Consider the following 17307-nt stretch of genomic DNA (forward strand, 5'->3'; position numbering starts at 1 on the left):
TGAGATGATCTCGTTTCCCTGATCCCGAGAGTACCTGGTGAAGCTTCACCAATCAATGAGTAGAGCACCTGCAGTGAAATTCAGCCCCAGCTAGTGGGCCGGCACAGGGCCTCCGTGCCACTAACGCCTCACGTAAGCCCTGGGCTGACACCCCCGCTGTGTTCCCTGGAGGAAAGGCACTCAGCGGAGCGCCCGGTATTACTAATCCCCAGGCCTGAGATCCCAGCACTTGCTGTGGCTTGCCAGGCTGTTCCCTGCATTTTCAAGACTCCCCTCTGCCAATCCTGGGTCTGGCAAGCCCGATTCATTGTTCACAGGGGCTCCGGGGGCGTGATGAGCTCTCCCGAGAGCAGTGAGCCATCCCGGCCTTGCAGCACATGGAGCTGATCCTGTGTCACTTCTTGTCTTTCAAGGAAATAATTCCTGAAGAGGAGGAGAGCTCCAGTCCACAGGAGAAAAATCTCCTCAAGCCGCTAAACCTGGCAGGCTCAGCTCTTTGTTTCGGGTAATTTCCACACCTCTCCCTCTTCCAGCAGATTCCCCAGCCCTTTTGTTCTGCAGCTGATAATTGGGCACTGCTGCTATTTCCCCACATGCTTTTTCTGACCCGTTCAGGCTGCCTCCCTGCTCAGCTGTGATGCTCACATGGGTCATTTCTCAGCAGCTCTTCTAAGAGCGCGACCAGCCGCTGACGGCCCCATGACACCTTTGATTCTGGCGCTGATTAGCAGCAGGGAAGCCATCTGGTGGGGACTGGCATGAAGCGTGGCAGGGGCAGAAAGACGAGGTTTCCTCTCTCCCGGTGTCATAGAGCAACAGATGAATCTGGCCCCCTGGGTGGTCTCTGCACCGGAGAGGCCCAGGGCTGGCGCAGCAGGGGGCTGTTGGTCAGGACTGGGGCGTATCAGCAGAGCCGTGTATAGGGCAGAGTGCTCAGAGCTGGCATACAAGCAGGGGCTGCCTGTGGGTCAGGACTGAGGGGCACCAGCAGAACCGTGTGCCGGGCCCAGCACTGGAGAAGCAGGGGATGCTGCAGGACAGCCTGTAGGTACGTTGGCAGAGCTCTGCTGGGCACCGTAACCAGCGGAGGACACGTTAGAACCAGGGCTGCAGAGTGGGGGGCAAGTGGGGCCATTTGCCCCAGGCCCCAGGCCCTGCAGGGGCCCCCACGGGAATATAGTGTTCTATAGTATTGCAACTTGTTTTTATGGAAGGGGCCCCCGAAATTGCTTTGCCCCAGGCCCCCTGAATCCTCTGGGCGGCCCTGGTTATTACTAGAGCTGTACCCAAGCCATGAAATCTGGCCCTTCCTTTTTCCAGCGTATGAGTGTGTCGGATCCAGAGTCTTGTTTGGAAAACTATCTCCTGTTAGACGTTAAGCCCCATGAGGATGGGATGCGAGACCTGACTAGCAGGTGGGCAGCGAGTCAGCAGTTCTGTGTGTGTGTAAACCCTGGCCTGGAACTGCAGAGGGGCTACAGATGAGGACCGAGGGGCATCGGTGGATCTGGGGTGGAGGAGCCCAGGCCTGGCTGGCAGGGGCGGCAGGTTATATGGGCTCGAGGTGCCCGAGCACCAGGAATATTCAAGGCTGGGGGCTCTGCTCCACCAATATTTGGAGCTGGGTTTCTCCCCTGCCCCTGCCTGGAGTGGGCCCTGCCCCTCCCCCAGCCTCTGAGCTTCCCTGCCTGAAAAAAACCAGCCGGTGGCTCTCTCCCTTGCTTGTGCTGCAGGCTGCCTGCCGCTGCTTCTGCCTAAGGCTATAGAGAGCAGCGGCCGGCAGCCTGTTGGAGCAGCTCAGCAGGGGGAGAGGGAGAGAGAGAGAGGAGGGGGGAGGAGGCACGCACCTGCTTGGGAGCCCTCTCTCCCGTCCCCGGCACCCACCTGGAGGAGACGCCAAGGGGACTTCCGGCCAGGAGATGGCATCTGGAGTGGACCTCACTCACCTGAGCAGCTGCTGGGGCTTCGGTGAGGTTTGACCCTGTGATCCACCCCCTCCCCTCCTGCAGCCCCCACTCCTGCCCAGTGCTGGGCAAGAGGCAGCCCCATCCCCAGTGAGGCTCGGGCGAGGGGCAGCAGGCTGCAGCAGGGGAGGAAGGAAGCCACATGTGATGGCAGTCTCCCCCTCCCCCAGCACCCACCCACCACAGGGGAGATGGGGGAGGGGGGCTTCCTAGATCTGAGCAGCTGGGGCTTGGGTGAATTTTGTGACACCCCCTCCCCGCCAGCCACCACCCTGCAGTCCCCACTCCTGCCCCACGCTGGGCAAGGGGCAGCCCCATCCCCCATCCCCAGTGAGGCTATGGTGAGGGGCAGCAGCAGGGGAGGCCACACGTGATGGCAACCCCGTCCCCCTGGTACCCACCATAGGGGAGGGGAGTGAGCTTTCTGGAGCTGAGAGAGGCCCTAGGAGCATGTGCAGAGTGTGTGTGCCGTGGGGGGCAGGAGGGGTCCCTCCCCTGGAGCTTGCTGCTGCCAGTGGTGGTGGGGGGAATCCTCTCTGGCCCTAGCCCTGGGACAGCCTGTCTGCACCCCAAGTTCCTTATCCCCAGCGCTGCCCCACCCGAGCCTGCGCCCCCAGCACCCCAACCCTGAGCACCCTCCTGCACTGTGAGCCCCTCATCCCCAGCCCCACCCCAGAGCCCTCACTTGAAGGGAAAAACTTGCAACTTAAATTTGGTGGTCAGTTTGGAGTATCATTGCGTTTAGCACGATACTTGACTATTTTATACCCTTTAAAGTATGTAACTAGTCATATACAGGTGTTACGAAGTGGAAATGTTCTTAATGTTTTCTCTGAATACTGTGTGGGTGCCTCAGTTTCCCCTATGCATTTCTCCAGGATCTAGATGGTGGGATAAAGGGGGTGTGATTGTTGCAGAGCCCTAGACGGCCAGTGTGATGCCGTCTGCACAGAGAATGGCCGAAACCCTGTCTCCAGGCAACTGATGGGCCTCTCTCCTGCAAGGTGCCAACTGAAGGTGTTGGAGAACAAAAAGGTCAGGTGGCCTCCTAATGCCTGGAAAAGAGACAAAGGCCGGAGGAGGGAGTGTCAGTGCCTGTGCAGACTTCCGGGAAGCGCATGGTGTGGAAGGGGATGCTGGGATGCTTTGGAACAACTCCATACAAAGCCAGTCAGGACTCTGGGGGAGCCTCCTCTCTCGGAGCAGACTGTCTCCAGGGCAAGAAGCTTACACCTTCCTGGGTCTGACCTCGGAGCATTCAGCCCTTCCACACTGTGCGCTTTCTGCAGCGAGTGTGCCCAGGCAGGTCCTGGGGCAACCAGAGGTCCCTGCACCCCAACTCTGCAGTCAGACATGACTCTCAGCCAGCCGGTAAAACAGAAGGTTTATTAGACGACAGGATCACAGTCTAAAACAGAGCTCGTAGGTACAGAAAACAGGACCCCTCAGTCAGGTCCATCTTGGGGGGTGGGGAGCCCAGACCCAAGTTCTGGGCCTCTCCCCATTTCCCCAGCCAGCGCCAAACTGACACTCCCTCCTCTGGCCTTTGTGTCTCTTCCGGACAAGGAGGCCACCTGATCTCTTTGTCCCCAACACCTTCAGTTGGCACCTTGCGGGGGAAACTGAGGCACCCACACAGTATTCAGAGAAAACATTAAGAACATTCCCACTTCGTCACAACAGGTGCAACAAAATATAATCCCGTATATTGAAGCAGGCAAGTGCTGCTTCTGACTTTCCACTTTTAATTGACCCTTGTCATCTTGTGGTGCCGACGTGTTGTAGCTTCATTTTATATCGGCTTACAGGGCGGGAGCGGGGGGCGGGGGGCACCACCATTTTGGGCACTACCAAAAATTACACAAACCTTCCGCCTATGCCAGTGGCTGGGATAAATACCCGGGACAGAGCTGTGTAGCAGCCTGAGCAATGCACTGAAGTGTGTGGGGTCATGTCTCCTCCTAGTGGCTGCCCCAGTGATTGCAAGCAGCCGGTTGCTAGTTGTGCCCGTAACTTGCGTGTAGTGGCCGGGTCCTGGGTAGGATCTCTGCTGACACAGCCTTTGTGAAGGCCTGTCTGGCGTCCAGCTAGCAAAGCACCTGCCGCTTCCGGGAACCCAAATCCCAGGGTCTGGGATCAGCAGCTTTACTGTTGCATAAGGGGGCAAAAAACAATTCAAGTAGCAGAGGACGCCAGCTGCTTTCTTCCTTTCCCCTCCACCCACCGAGCCTTCCGAGGCTGCGCCCCCAGACTCCCCCCAGCTCTCAGATTCCCTGAGGCTGGCCACTGGCTAGTGGTTCCCAGATAATACGCATCCCAGATCGGAGAGCACCAGAATCCCGAGCGGCAGGGCCGGGAAGCCGGGCCTGCAGCATCCCGTCAGGGGACACGTTCGCTCACTGCGTCTGTTTCCCAGCAGCAGCGGCCCTGTTTACTCTGGGAGTCACTTTTTCTCCAGTAAATAGGCATCTTGGGAGCAGCATTTCCATCTCGGATGTTAAATTTAGCAGCGGTGCTTGCCCCTGCCCGCCCCCTTCCCACCGGCTCCTGGAGCCCCCCCGCCCCTCCAGCTTGCCCGCTTTGTCGCATTACACAGTAATCTGAGAAGCCTTGGCCAGGCTCCAGGGAACAGAATGTACTTGGCAGGGAGACGGGTCTTGATGTCTGCAAAATGTCGGGAAATGCAGCCAGGAGCTGCTAACTGGGTCATTAACCTCCAGAAGAAGAGCAAGTCATGGAGCCGTGCTCGGTCGCACTTCAGCTCGCCCATAAAAATGGCCTGGTGTGAGGGGAGGAGGGGGGAGGTGTATGGCATCGGTTCCTAGGAAGTGAAGGCAGCTGTTCACACACACACCCCCAACCACCGCCCTGCCCCACCCCGCCCCGAGCCCTACAGCTCCCACAGGGCCTTTTAAACACTCCGCGGAGCTCTCCCCAGGCACTTTCAAAGGTGCCCTGGCCACTCTCCCTGGGACGTGTGAAGGGGATCGCTGGCCCCGTTTACTGGGGTACGGCCCCTCCACCCTGGAGTATGAGGCTTTTTGCTCCCTGACCCAATCCACAGCCATTTATCCAGCTGCCCAGTTCTCCCAAGGCCTGGTGGCTGAGTGCGATGCTCCCTTGAGACATCAGGTCACGTTGAGCCGTTTGGTGTGGCGCACAAGGCACGAGCTGCAGACTCATAGCGCTGCAGGCAGGTTGGCTCCTGGTGGAAGGACAGACGCGGTTTTTTTCTGCTGCTGAGCACCGAGGTGACTCCCTGGGCAAGGCGCTTACTCTGGCCCTCAGTTCCCCTCGTCCAGTGGGGATACCAGCACCTGCCTGCCCTCCGGGGGTGGTGAGGAGAAATACATCAGTGATGGGGTGGGTCTCAGCTAATGCAGGGACAGTACCTCAGGAGTACCTGTTTTTTAAGGCTCCCTGAAAGTCAGCAGGAGATGGGGGGGGCGGTTTCATGGGGTGCAGAATCCCCTCCTCCTTGAAGACAGCCCAAGTCTGCCCACTGGAAAGGAACTGCCCCAAAACATTCCTCCTGCCCCCACCCCGTTCCTTCTCCCCCATCTGCCTTTGTCCAGAGGCAGGGGAGAGTTAGTGGCTTGGATTTGAAGGGAGAGGTGGTTTATCTTCATTTAAAATGTATTTGAATCGTATTTCTTCGCTTTGTCCCATGCCCCGAAGGCTCATATAATAACATCCTCCATCAGCAGATCTCAAAGACAAAGGGCGTCGGTATCATTATCCCCTTGAATCGTATTTCTTCGCTTTGTCCCATGCCCCGAAGGCTCATATAATAACATCCTCCATCAGCAGATCTCAAAGACAAAGGGCGTCGGTATCATTATCCCCCTTTTACAGAATGGGAAACTGAGGCCCAGAGCACCCAAGGTGACCCGGCAGGCCAATGACAGAGCCGAGAACAGAACCCACCTATCCGGAGTCCATCTGGCGCTCTCGCCGCTGGCTACCCTAGTGTGACAATTTTCTTGTCATTCATCATTTCGCTAGCCACATAGCCATTGTGGCCAGTGTGGTTATTAGTCATTCCCTGGCATTTAAAAGGAGCGTCCAATCAGCCTGCTGTATTCTGGGTTAAACTATCCGCCTCTGTGTTGGGGCGTCACATTGCACCGGGGCCAGACACGTCACGGCTTTGCTAGGCATTTGCCTGCCGGGGGTGGGAGCGGGAGTTGGGGGCTGGGCCTGCAACTGAGCCGATTGTTGCAGAAGGTGTGTGGGGGGGAGTCAGGCGTCACGGACCCCCCATGGTGCAAACAGACAGAGTCTCTGTCAGTCAAGGGTTGGCAGCGCTTAAGATTTTCTCTTTCCACAGCCCCACCAGGAATCCTGCTACCGGGGTGTCCTCTGCTGGCAAGAGCAGTTTGGAGCAGCTGCTGCCATCTGTAGGTGCAGCCCAGCTACCTGCTGTGAGCCCGGCTGAGTCCCTGCCTGAATCGTGACGGGGCCCAACGACCAGAGCGTGAGCCAGGCAAGTCCGAGTAGCCGGAATTAGGCTGAAGGGACCCAGACCCCCTTGTTGCTCTGCACAGAGCGGCCTGGGTGCACCTGGCAATGCACAGACAAAGCCCTGAGCAATGTCCCAGCAACCTGAGCCTGAAAACGTGACAGCAAAGACGAGCTTGCGCTGAGCGGAGAAGGGAGGGGCGGAGGGGCAGTTGTATTCGACACATGGGTGTGTAGAGCTTGTCTGGCCCGAGACCCCCATCACCCGGAAATCCGGTCACCAGGGAGGGTCGTTATCACGGATTTGGGTTTTGCTCGTTAAGTCACCATGTAGCATTTATAATCTTCAAAAAAAACCAAAACATTAATTTACCGTTCGTTCTTTATGAAGACCCAGAACAAGGCGCCACCCCCTTCCGATGGGAAAAGACTATGCGTTAAAATAGACAATATTAAACTCAATCCTGAGCCCGGGAATGTTGAGCCTTCTCCCGGCCCCTTCCTCCCATGCCCAAACACACGCGCGCCAGCCAGCAAAACCAGGTTACAGCTCAAATCAGAGTCCAGCCCTCCCCAATGGAAACCCCCACACCCGTCGCCCTGGGCTTCCCCGAACACCACCTTAGGTTTGTGGCATGCTCTGAAGATCGGGGGTAAGGAAGGGGGAGTCAATTGCAAAGCCAAGAATGCTCTGTCTGGAGCTACCTTTCTTCTCGACCCAGGGACCCCCAGCACCTCTGCTGATCTCTGCGGCAGGGACATGGCCCAGGGTGAGGTGGCCACTTCTCAGGTACAACGGTCCCAGGCCTTTGTGGATTTCATGGAAGAAGCATTTTTTTTAGGCAAGATTTGAGCCAAGGCCCCTTTGAAAGCAGCGACCTGGATGAAGCAGCAGCCAGCGATGCCCGATCCCCAGTGTCTATTGCAGCCGTCACAGCTACGCTGGCCTCCATTCAGTAGCATTGTGCATGGATGATAGGAAAGCATCGGAAAAGGAAATGGGGCTGAACAGGCTCAGATCCTGAGCTGCAGGCCTTTGTTTTGCATTGCGGTAACCCAGCTGAGCTCGGCTTGGAGCAGAGTCCTTCCTGCAGCTGGACCTTAAAACAGCTGCCAAGGAGAAACCCTGGTAACCACCGAGATGTCCTTGCCGGATTGGCAGGAGGAGGAGGGCCGTGCAGCAGCCCAGGGTGCTCGTCTGGGCTACAGACAAAGGGTGACATTTGGCGAGAGCCACAACTCACCTCTGCCACTGGAGCCAAATCCTGCTGGCCCAATACAAGCAGAAACCAGTCAGGGCTTGAGCCTGCCAGGACGAGGATGAGGAGCTAGACAATGGACTCCTGTTTGCCTCTGGCCGTGGCAGTACTGGCTGAGAATAACAACTAAGTCACGGCTGATCTCTGATCTCCTGACTTCAAGGACGTGGGCCGTGAGCCGCCATAGCCCACTGCACCTGCGCCCTGACAGGAAGAAGCCTGGGGTGATGCCGCAACATGTCAGCCCTGGCCTGAGCTTCCTGGATACCAACGGGAGCCTGTGTCTAGCCATCGGGGTAGGGAGAGGCTGAATTTCATGTGTGCAGCCGTGGTGACCCGTCAGTCTGTCTGGGGAGACTCCATTGCTTGGGCGTTGGTGAGTAGACGGGACACAACACTAGGATCTATACGGCTGAGAAGAGTCCTGCAATGGGCAGTGGACTAAGCTGACCGAACAGAGGTGTGACAGGCTGAGAGGGGGCACTCACCACTCCTCTGGTGAATGAGAGGGTTCGTCTCAGCTCAGCTGCCCCCTCCCCTCGCAAAGCTGCTGAGGGAGGAGCTGTGAGTTGGTGGCTTGGGGGATGGATGGAGGAGGATGCTTCTGGGAAGGCTGGGCTCATGAGACCCTGCTAGGAAGTTTTGTGTGTTCCAAACACAAACACACTCCCATGAGGAAGAGACCCGCCTGCCTGCCTCCATGTGATCTGGGCTGAGTCACTGCACCAGCTTATCCGCCCGTTTCCCAGCTGTAGACCTATGAGTCTCCCCGAAGTAGAAGAGAGATGGTGACAGCCCATCGACCAGGCCCGGACTCCTGCAGGCTGATGGGAATTCCTCAGTCAGTGGGAAAGAGGTGAGTGCAGAGCTCTGGGGAATTTGTTGTGGGGAGAGGATCAGAGGCCATGACCCATGTTATCCGTAATGGCAAAAGTCCTGCCCCCTTTTCTCCCATGCCCACATCCTTGGGCATTTCTCAGAATGCTGAAGGTGCGGTAAGTTCGCCTCCCAGCTTCTCCTGTCTTCCTTTGAACATACTCGCCTGGAAATGGGCCTCTAGGATTGTCTTACTGCAATATGTGCCTGATGGGTGCATTGTTCCACAGAGCTCTCTTCTCCACCCCAACCCTGCAGTTGTTTGTAGACGGAGCTGCTAATGGCCTGTAAAGCAAAGCTGGTCGGAGGGTGTTGTGCTGGCCACCCCGGCATTTGAGGACTGTGAATATCGTACAGATATGGACAGTCCCCTCCAACTCTGGCTCTGCATCCCTTCTGCAGGATGGATGTTGATCTCAACCTCCGAGGCCAACCACCCCATAGTGCTCTGGCTGGCTGCGAAGGGATTGGTGATAATGGATACAAAGAGGATTTTTTTACTGAGGAAGTTGGACACAGACAGACCCTGTGGTTCTTTCTATCTCCTTAGCACCCCAACTAACACAGCTTGTGCTGCCCAGGTCACCCCATGTGGCTGCAAAGTCCTTGCCTGAACTAGGTCTTCATGGCAGGGACGGGTGACCACACTGCAGACCTGACTACAGACCTTCAGAGCAGATTCTCACGCACTCAATAGCAAGATGACCCACTTTCGCACGCAGTTCCTGCTTCTAAAATGGTGATCTCCAAATCAAGGGATGCTGGTTCAGTCATCCAGGCTTCGTTGCCAGAAACCCTCACCTCCGTGTTGCTCACGCTCACGATATTTGGTATTTTTCTTCCAGCCCCGGCTCCTGGAGTCACGTTATCACATGAAAGTTTAAATGTTCATTAAAAAAAGAAAAGTTTCTAGCCCACATGGTTGCAGAGAAAAGCCTGATTAAGGCAGTTAAAAAGAACACAACATTTGTTATTTTTTAAAATCTCGTGATTTTGCGGGGAGACCTGATGCCTCGATTTTGAATGCTTGGGGTTGGCAGTACTGCTCACTCCCTGTAAAAAGATCATCCGTTGGAGGAACTACATGGGAGCTCTCCGGTTAGCTAGGGCTGTTTAACCCACCAACCCCAACATGACTGGCATGGCAAGAACTTGCACCTAAGAACAACTACAATCACACCCTACGTTAGCCAAAGGTCCCCAGCCTCTGGGAGCTTCTACGCCATCTGCCTTAACTCTTCTGGCTTCTATTTTTCATTTATATTTTATTGATTGCCCCCACCATAATAAGAGGAACAACCCCCGCTCTTCCCACCCAAAAAAGAATAACAAAGTGAAGGAATGGGAAGGAAAGGGAAAGGAGATTGACATCTTGGGTTCCGTCTGCTAGGAATTAATTAAGGATTTTTTTAAAGGTCCCTCTTCTCCAAAATGTTACCCACCCTTTAGCCGCCAGGGCAGCTGAGTTGCTGTGTAAAGCTGCTGGCCCTGGCGGCAGGCGGCTCTTCTCGCTAAGCAATATGATCTGTTTGGTTGCAAGCACCATGCTAGGGAACCAAGCTGCTTCTTCTTGTCCGTCAGCACCATCCACTTCCCTTCGGTTTTGCCCTCCGAGACTCAGTTGCCTTTGCTGTTGTGTGTGTCGGGGACTTTGTTCCTCTGCTAGTGTGACTTCTGCCTACAGTCTCAATGCCGACATACAGTCGTGAGTTGCCAGGTCTCAGGAGCTAAGCAGGGTTGGGGCAGATCTGGCGGTGGTTGGAGACCCCCTGCCAATTCAGAGGGTGGGTGCTGCTCTTCCCTAAGAATCAGTCCTGAACCAATGGCTGCAGCAAGGTGCTGTGCCTTCTGGATACTATGAAATCTAAGTCTGTCCTCATAGATCCTGTGGAGTTATTAGCAAGAGGAGCAATCAGCGTGTTATCCAAGTTCCAACACTGCGTCTTCCTAAATACCCGAGAAGTTCCAACTGGACACATTCTTCTTCACCTTAAGTCCCAAAGTGCTGCATAGTTTTGCCGTGAGCTGTTAAACAGTTGCCGAGCTCCACCCAAAGGGTCTGGGTGAAGTGGTTCCTGCGTATGCATACCTAGAGCTGGATATCAATATGGTATGACATCCATGGCTACCTAGCAACCGCATGGCTCTCGCTATCCTGCACCCATGAGTGTCATGGAACTTCATAGATTCAGGTCTCCTCCTCCCTCAGTGCGGGATGGACTCTACTCCTTGCCCTCAAGAAGAGTTCCCCTTTGTCGTTAGCCCTATAGGGTCTATGGCACATTGATGAGCGTTTCTGATTTCACTTGGGGAGGGGGGGACAGTGGGGCACATTTCACATTTCAGTTATAAATATTAGGGTCCAGTGCCCATCAGACTCACTGAAGGCCAGATAGTTGCACCAGGAAGTAATTCAGCTATTTGAATATGTGCATGGAGAAAACTGCATGTCTCTTATTTACTGCATGGTTAATGCACAGCAAAGAGGGTGATGTATTAAAAATGTGAGGACGGTTTAAGCACTCTGTAATTAACTGCTGTCTATTTAACCAGACAGCTATAGCAAGTGAATTCAGTGTCAGTTAAGAGACTTATTAGCTGTCTGTGGGTTTTTTTAAACATTTTACTGGTCCATCATTAACTACCCCTAGATTATCTTGTCAAACTGATGATTAAATGCCTCAAAAAATTCATTACAGACTGGGTATATTAATAAGAATGTAATTAAGTATGTTTGCTTATGTGATTCCTGTCTATTACCTGCTCACTGATTTATCTCCAAGGCATTTATTAAATCTTTGTAGCAGCTTCTTCAGAATCAATAGAGGCCGGGAGTCAATAAACACCTTATTAGATCCAAATGAGCTGCTTAATTGGGGGAATGCAATGAAGGGCTGTTCTGGCTCTCCAGGGAGTTTCAACAGGGGGGATATGATCCCACAAACGTCAGCCTAAAGAATCCCAGCGGCTGTTTCACTGCTGCACTAGACTCAGGCACAGCAAAGTTTTAACTTTGTAAGGCCTGATCTTGCTGATCCCTGGCAAGCTCTCAAAGCATGTCCTACTGGGGAGTCACTGGCTGCAACACCACAATTGATATTGAATATGGCCACGTTGTGCTTCAGGTAGGAATTCAAGCTGATTGGTTTGTAGGAGAAATACACTCCCCGCCTCCCCTCCCCCCTGCAGTATCCTCTCCAAACTTACAGCACATTCTTTTTGAGTACAGCATGGGATTTTTGTGGGAATTTACATGGAAAATCCATTAAATCATTTGAGTTAAAATTAATTACAAACAAGTTCATTTAAGAAATGGGGCATCTGTGTGAAAGGTTTTTTTTCTTTGTTTAGAATGATCTTAATAATGGATAACACAGAAACTTGAAACTTCCCATAGAGTTCAGACTAATTGAAATCTTGTGTGTAGGCTGCAATTAGATTGTAATTAAGCTAAATTATCAACGATTGTCTAATTATTAGGCATATAGATAGGCTACAGGCTCATGAGTTGTTCTGCTTAACTCTTAAGTGGGGCCATTCTGACATCAGAAGTGACTCAGCCAATCATCACCCTTCCTCTACAACGACTACGCATTCAAGGATTCTACTGGTTGTAAAGACTCAATGGTGTGAGAGAGACTGGACATGTGTCACGAGTTCTCATTGGAAGACTACGTGGGCCCAGAAGTCACTGCTCTTTAAAGGTGCCGTGGCTGTGTACTAGCATCAGTGCTGCCCAAAGCAACGGGGAAACGTGCCGGGGAAACTGAGTCAGGAGCATTGGAGGGTGGGGGGCGGTTGGCCCTTAAAGCAGCGAGACATTGGGACACAGGGCCTGCACTCTCTCAGCCCCCCTCCTGCCCCGTCATGATCTCATTAGCACAACCCTCTACACCACTAAATCCATCACAAATTAAGGGCTAGATTTACTCTGATGCATCAAGAACAGGAGGACTTGTGGCACCTTAGAGACTAACAGATTTATTTCAGCATAAGCTTTCATGGGCTACAGCCCACTTCTTCAGATGCATAGTGTGTTCCATTCTGTGCATCCGAAGAAGTGAGCTGTAGCTCACGAAAGCTTATGCTGAAATAAATCTGTTAGTCTCTAAGGTGCCACAAGTACTCCTGTTCTTTTTGCAGATACAGACTAACACGGCTGCTTCTCTGAAATCTGATGCATCAGTGGCATTGCTCTGCTCTGGGGATGCAAATCCATCTTCACTGGTCAACGTACTCTGGCTGCTTTAGTGCAAACCAAACTCTCTGTCCTTAAGAATCAGGCTAAAATACAATGATTTCAGGTTGATACTACGTATCTTTGAGTCATTCGAAATATTGCATAGTCGCATTCTCTTTGGCTTTCTTGTTTAGTGTCCATGTGGGCCACTTTAAATAATTTTAAAAAACTAGTGAAATTCCCGGGCAAAGAGTTACATATAGAGGGTATTACGGTCAAGATAAAATACATTACAGAGATGTTTTCATTATTCCAAAACCAGTATCATGAACCCAAGAAATCTGGTGTTAAGGTTACACTTGAAAGCAATCCAACCATGGTAAGGTTAAAAAAGCACAGTTAAGACATGCAGACAACTTTCACTCTGCTCTGTGGTGATGCCATGCAAAAACTATATGATTATGATTCAAGCAGTTTATTATTCGTGCTCCCAGATAGATTAAATTAAACTGATTCTTAAAGGTACACTTGACTTTTTCATATATTTCCCCGCTTGTGGCATCAGTACAGGGTTTTGGGATAATTACAGCATCCCTGTAATGTATGTTCACTTTTTTCCTTTGCTGGAGCGTGATCTCTACCTTAACTCCATTTCAACATTGTTTGTTTGGGGGTTTTTTTGGTCTGGGAATATATATAACGGGCTAATTTCTCCCATTATTACACTGATTTTTCAATAGTTCTACCCCATTGACGTCAATAGCATCATTCCTGATTTACACCGCTGTTAGGGACAGGAAACCTGGTGTGTCTGTGTCTGTATGGTTACTGGTGTTTCCTTTTTCTAATTTTAGGCAAATTAATCTTTATTTTTCACACTTAAATCTCTTTGTATTAAAATCTATGTTTTTAATTGGTATTCTGGTATTTTCATTGCCTAAAGAATCAGGCAGATGCAAGCCCTGCCCTCCAGGGAAGGCGTTCCTGGGACCTGCCTTTGGAATCTTTGTTTGCCAGCCCTTTCTGAGAAGAGTTCACCACACTCACAAAATAAAGGCCCAAATTCTGCTCTGTTACTTTGGAACAACTCCAGTGAAGTATGTTGGGGTCGCACTGTACAACGTGGCCTGATAGATGCAGGGTATTTTCAATGTGTTCTATGTAAGCATCTTCCTGGATTTTCCTGTCATGGAATCTCCTGGGTTTTGAAGTAAAACAAAAACACTTTCTGTCTTTGACACTCTCTCTCTGCTGAAGGCTTTGGAGTGAGGAAAGCTGCTTGGACATGGTATGTCCCCTCTCCATCCCCTTTCCCCCCTTCGTGGAACTGAAGCTGTCCCAAACCTTTTGGACAGCCCTGAAATGCTGGGTAACATTTGTTTGTTTTTCCCCCTAACCTCTGCACTTGGCTCAAGGCTGGGATTCAAAGCAAAAGTGAGTCAGATTCGCTGAGGAAGCCGATTTTGATAGCGTCCCTCCTGGCCCAACACAGGAAGCTCTGGAAATCTCAAGATATCAGGAGGTTCTGGATCTCACACAATTTCGGGCCAAAATGTACGATCCCAAGGACTTCAGAGAAGCATGCAAACGTCTGCGGCTGCTTATCCCAGCAGAGGCTCTTCCAGCACTAGAATTAACCCTAGAGGTGATTGTAGCAAAGGCCTTTCATAATACGCCTAGTAGCCTAGGGGCACAGTCAGTCATTTTAAGTAAAGTATTTATGTAAAAACGGCCTCTCCCTCCCCGCCCCCATCTGCTCCCTGTGTGTGTTCTCAGTCCTAGCTGTTGACTGTATTGATAAAGGTGAATTTTCACTGCTTTCCACCCTTGTTAACACAGCAGAATCTGCCCAGCGAAGGGAGAGAAGGCAATGGGATTACATACGTCTCAGGGGGAAGGTAATTTGGCCTGTAAAACTTTTATTGTTGGGGATGATGCATGATAGAGAAAGAACCAGCTTGATTCTCAGATCTCAGGAGGAGTTTTGCAGGGGGTACCAATGGGGGGGGGTCTCCTTAAAGCGTATTCACTTGAGCATATTTGACATGGAAATTGAGAGACAGTGAATACAGAATCCCCCCCCCCCATGATGCCATTCTACAGAGACACTTTTCACGGGTTCTTTGCTTTAAAGGGAAACTGTTGGATCAAATCCCCCACAAAATTTAGATTTCATAAAAATAAGCTATTGTAAAATGTAGGGTCCACTGAAAAGTTCCCCCGGTGTTTTTGCAAACAAGCATCCATTGTTTCACAGCATTTTCAACTCGGACTAAGGTGATCAGATGTGCCAATTTTATAGGGACAGTCCCGATTTTTGGGGCTTTTTCTTATATAAGCTCCTATTACCCCACACCTCCGTCCCAATTTTTCACACTTGCTATCTGGTCACCGTAACTCGGACATTGCAACATTGTGCTAGTGCAGGAAACCCTGCAAGGGAAATTGGCTAGGAATTTACTTTAAATCCTAATGAAACTGACTAATCTGTTTTCATGATCCAATCTGGGAGAAATGCAGAAATGTAAACAAACAGTATAAAGGGTGAAGCATTGGATCTTTTACACGTCCTTTTAGCTGTACAGTGGCTGCCATTAAAAAGTTACTGCTTACCGTGCATTGGGATGTGACATGCCGTATATTTCCCCCAATACATAAAAGAGGAAATAACTGATAACTCTGTGGCAGCTTTTTGGTAAATGACACTTTTGAATGGCATCACTAAATCCCCCTTTCATTTCAGTGGCATCCAGGATTGTGCTCAGTTTCCTGTCTGCACCTTTGGTTAGTGTTGCTGTGCACTGTCAAGTAGTTGCTGAGTTCTGCCCCAGAGGTAGCTGCATTTCTGTTTTGGATGCAGTGATTCCTATCAATGGGAATGGCCATATGTTGTCCTCACGCAGATAAAATTCCCTTAGAAGTTTTGACAGAGTAAAAGCCACAAGACATGGTACAATATTTGTTGCTCGCTCTGGGTACCATCTGGGTAACTTAGCTCTTTGTTTGTTAAATTCTTCTTCATCCTACTCAGGGTTTATGTATGGGACAGATGATGCTAGAGACTGTATTGATCACTATAAAAGCAGACTAAAGACGGGATGTGGGAGAAGAGCTCTCAAGCTGGAGTTCTGCTCTTGCAATTGCAATTAAAATCCTGATATTGCAATTTTAGCCAGTGCAAGAAGTTCCAACCATGGCAGCTGTTAGGAAACAAAGGGGAAGCATCTGCTAAAATATTGTGTGTAATTGACATCCTTGATAACAACCTTAGCTTCATAATTAGGAGGAACAGTTTACAAGGGGGGGAAGAGGCAAAATAGAAAACAATCCTCTGCATGAATTCGTCTGCAACAGCTAAAATGAATCCTGAGAAATATTGTTCCTGTCTCAAAGGCTAGAATGCCTTGGGGGCGGGGAGGGGGGGTTTGGGGACAGAATCCAGTTCTCTGTCAGTGGTGCTGAGCACTGTAAGAACAGTGCTGGACATTTCACAGGGAGGGCCAGAACGGGTTCATAGATTAGCATGCACACATGAGCAAATATGTTTGTCTAGGACAAATTAACTCTTACTTGAAGAACACCCAGCTGACAATGAGATGATCGCTGCACGATGGCTTTAGGTATCAGTCATTCTAACCCAGGAATCAGTGACTTGCCATAGAAGCAGGTAGCCCATTTTACAATGCACACAAGGGTGCGGAAGACTTCGTTTCTTTCCCGCATTTTTTTTTCTCCTCAGTGGGATGTTTAGTTCGCACCTGTTGCAACCATTTCTAATGCAGATTTTGGCTCTTCAGAATCAATCACAACCTTTCATCCCTCCGCTCCTCCCTAGTAAACATTTATGTCAGCCAGTTCTGCAATTGCACAGTGCTATAATAGGTTTGTCAGAAATGAAAATAGCCTGATTGAAGGTTGGTTTACCCCAGCCTATTACTAAGAGCATTTGAAATTGGGCTCCAACACAGGCCTGAGACTCGTTGGCAAGCCTGCTGCACAGTGCACCGAGGTGGTGGTGGCCTGCAGGAGTGGGAAACGCAATCTCCACCTCTGTGGCAACCCTCTATCCAGGAGGAGGGATCTGAGCCCACCTGACCCAAGCCTGAGAAGGTCAGGTTGTTTTCAGACCCAACCTGACCCAACCCCAACACGTATAGTCAGGTTCTGTTGAGTTGCAAGGCTCTATGGAGAGCTAGTCAGTACCATGGATGGTTTACCTGAATTGGGGGATTGGGCAGAAAACAGGAGGAATCTGCTCACTGCTTAGGTTGTTCCCTATGCTGCTGTACAGCAGAGGAGGTGACTTCTGCCAACATGGCAGGGTGGGACAACAGTGCCGGGCTCCGTTAACTGGCACGTCAGCCACAAGCTTCGCTTACAAACAAGGTAAGGCCCAGATGTGCCAACTCAAGCTCGGAACCCGCATACACATCTGTGTAATGGGTGAGCCCTGTTGAAGTCAGGTGTTCCAGTGCCATGGTGATGGGGGACAGATAGTTACGTAGATGATAGCTAGGAGCATAAGTGATTGCAGCATTGAGGCCTTATAAAGCCTATTGTTAAAGAC

Source organism: Mauremys mutica, chromosome 9, assembly GCF_020497125.1.
Source record: "Mauremys mutica isolate MM-2020 ecotype Southern chromosome 9, ASM2049712v1, whole genome shotgun sequence".
In the NCBI taxonomy this organism is placed as follows: Eukaryota; Metazoa; Chordata; order Testudines; family Geoemydidae; genus Mauremys; species Mauremys mutica.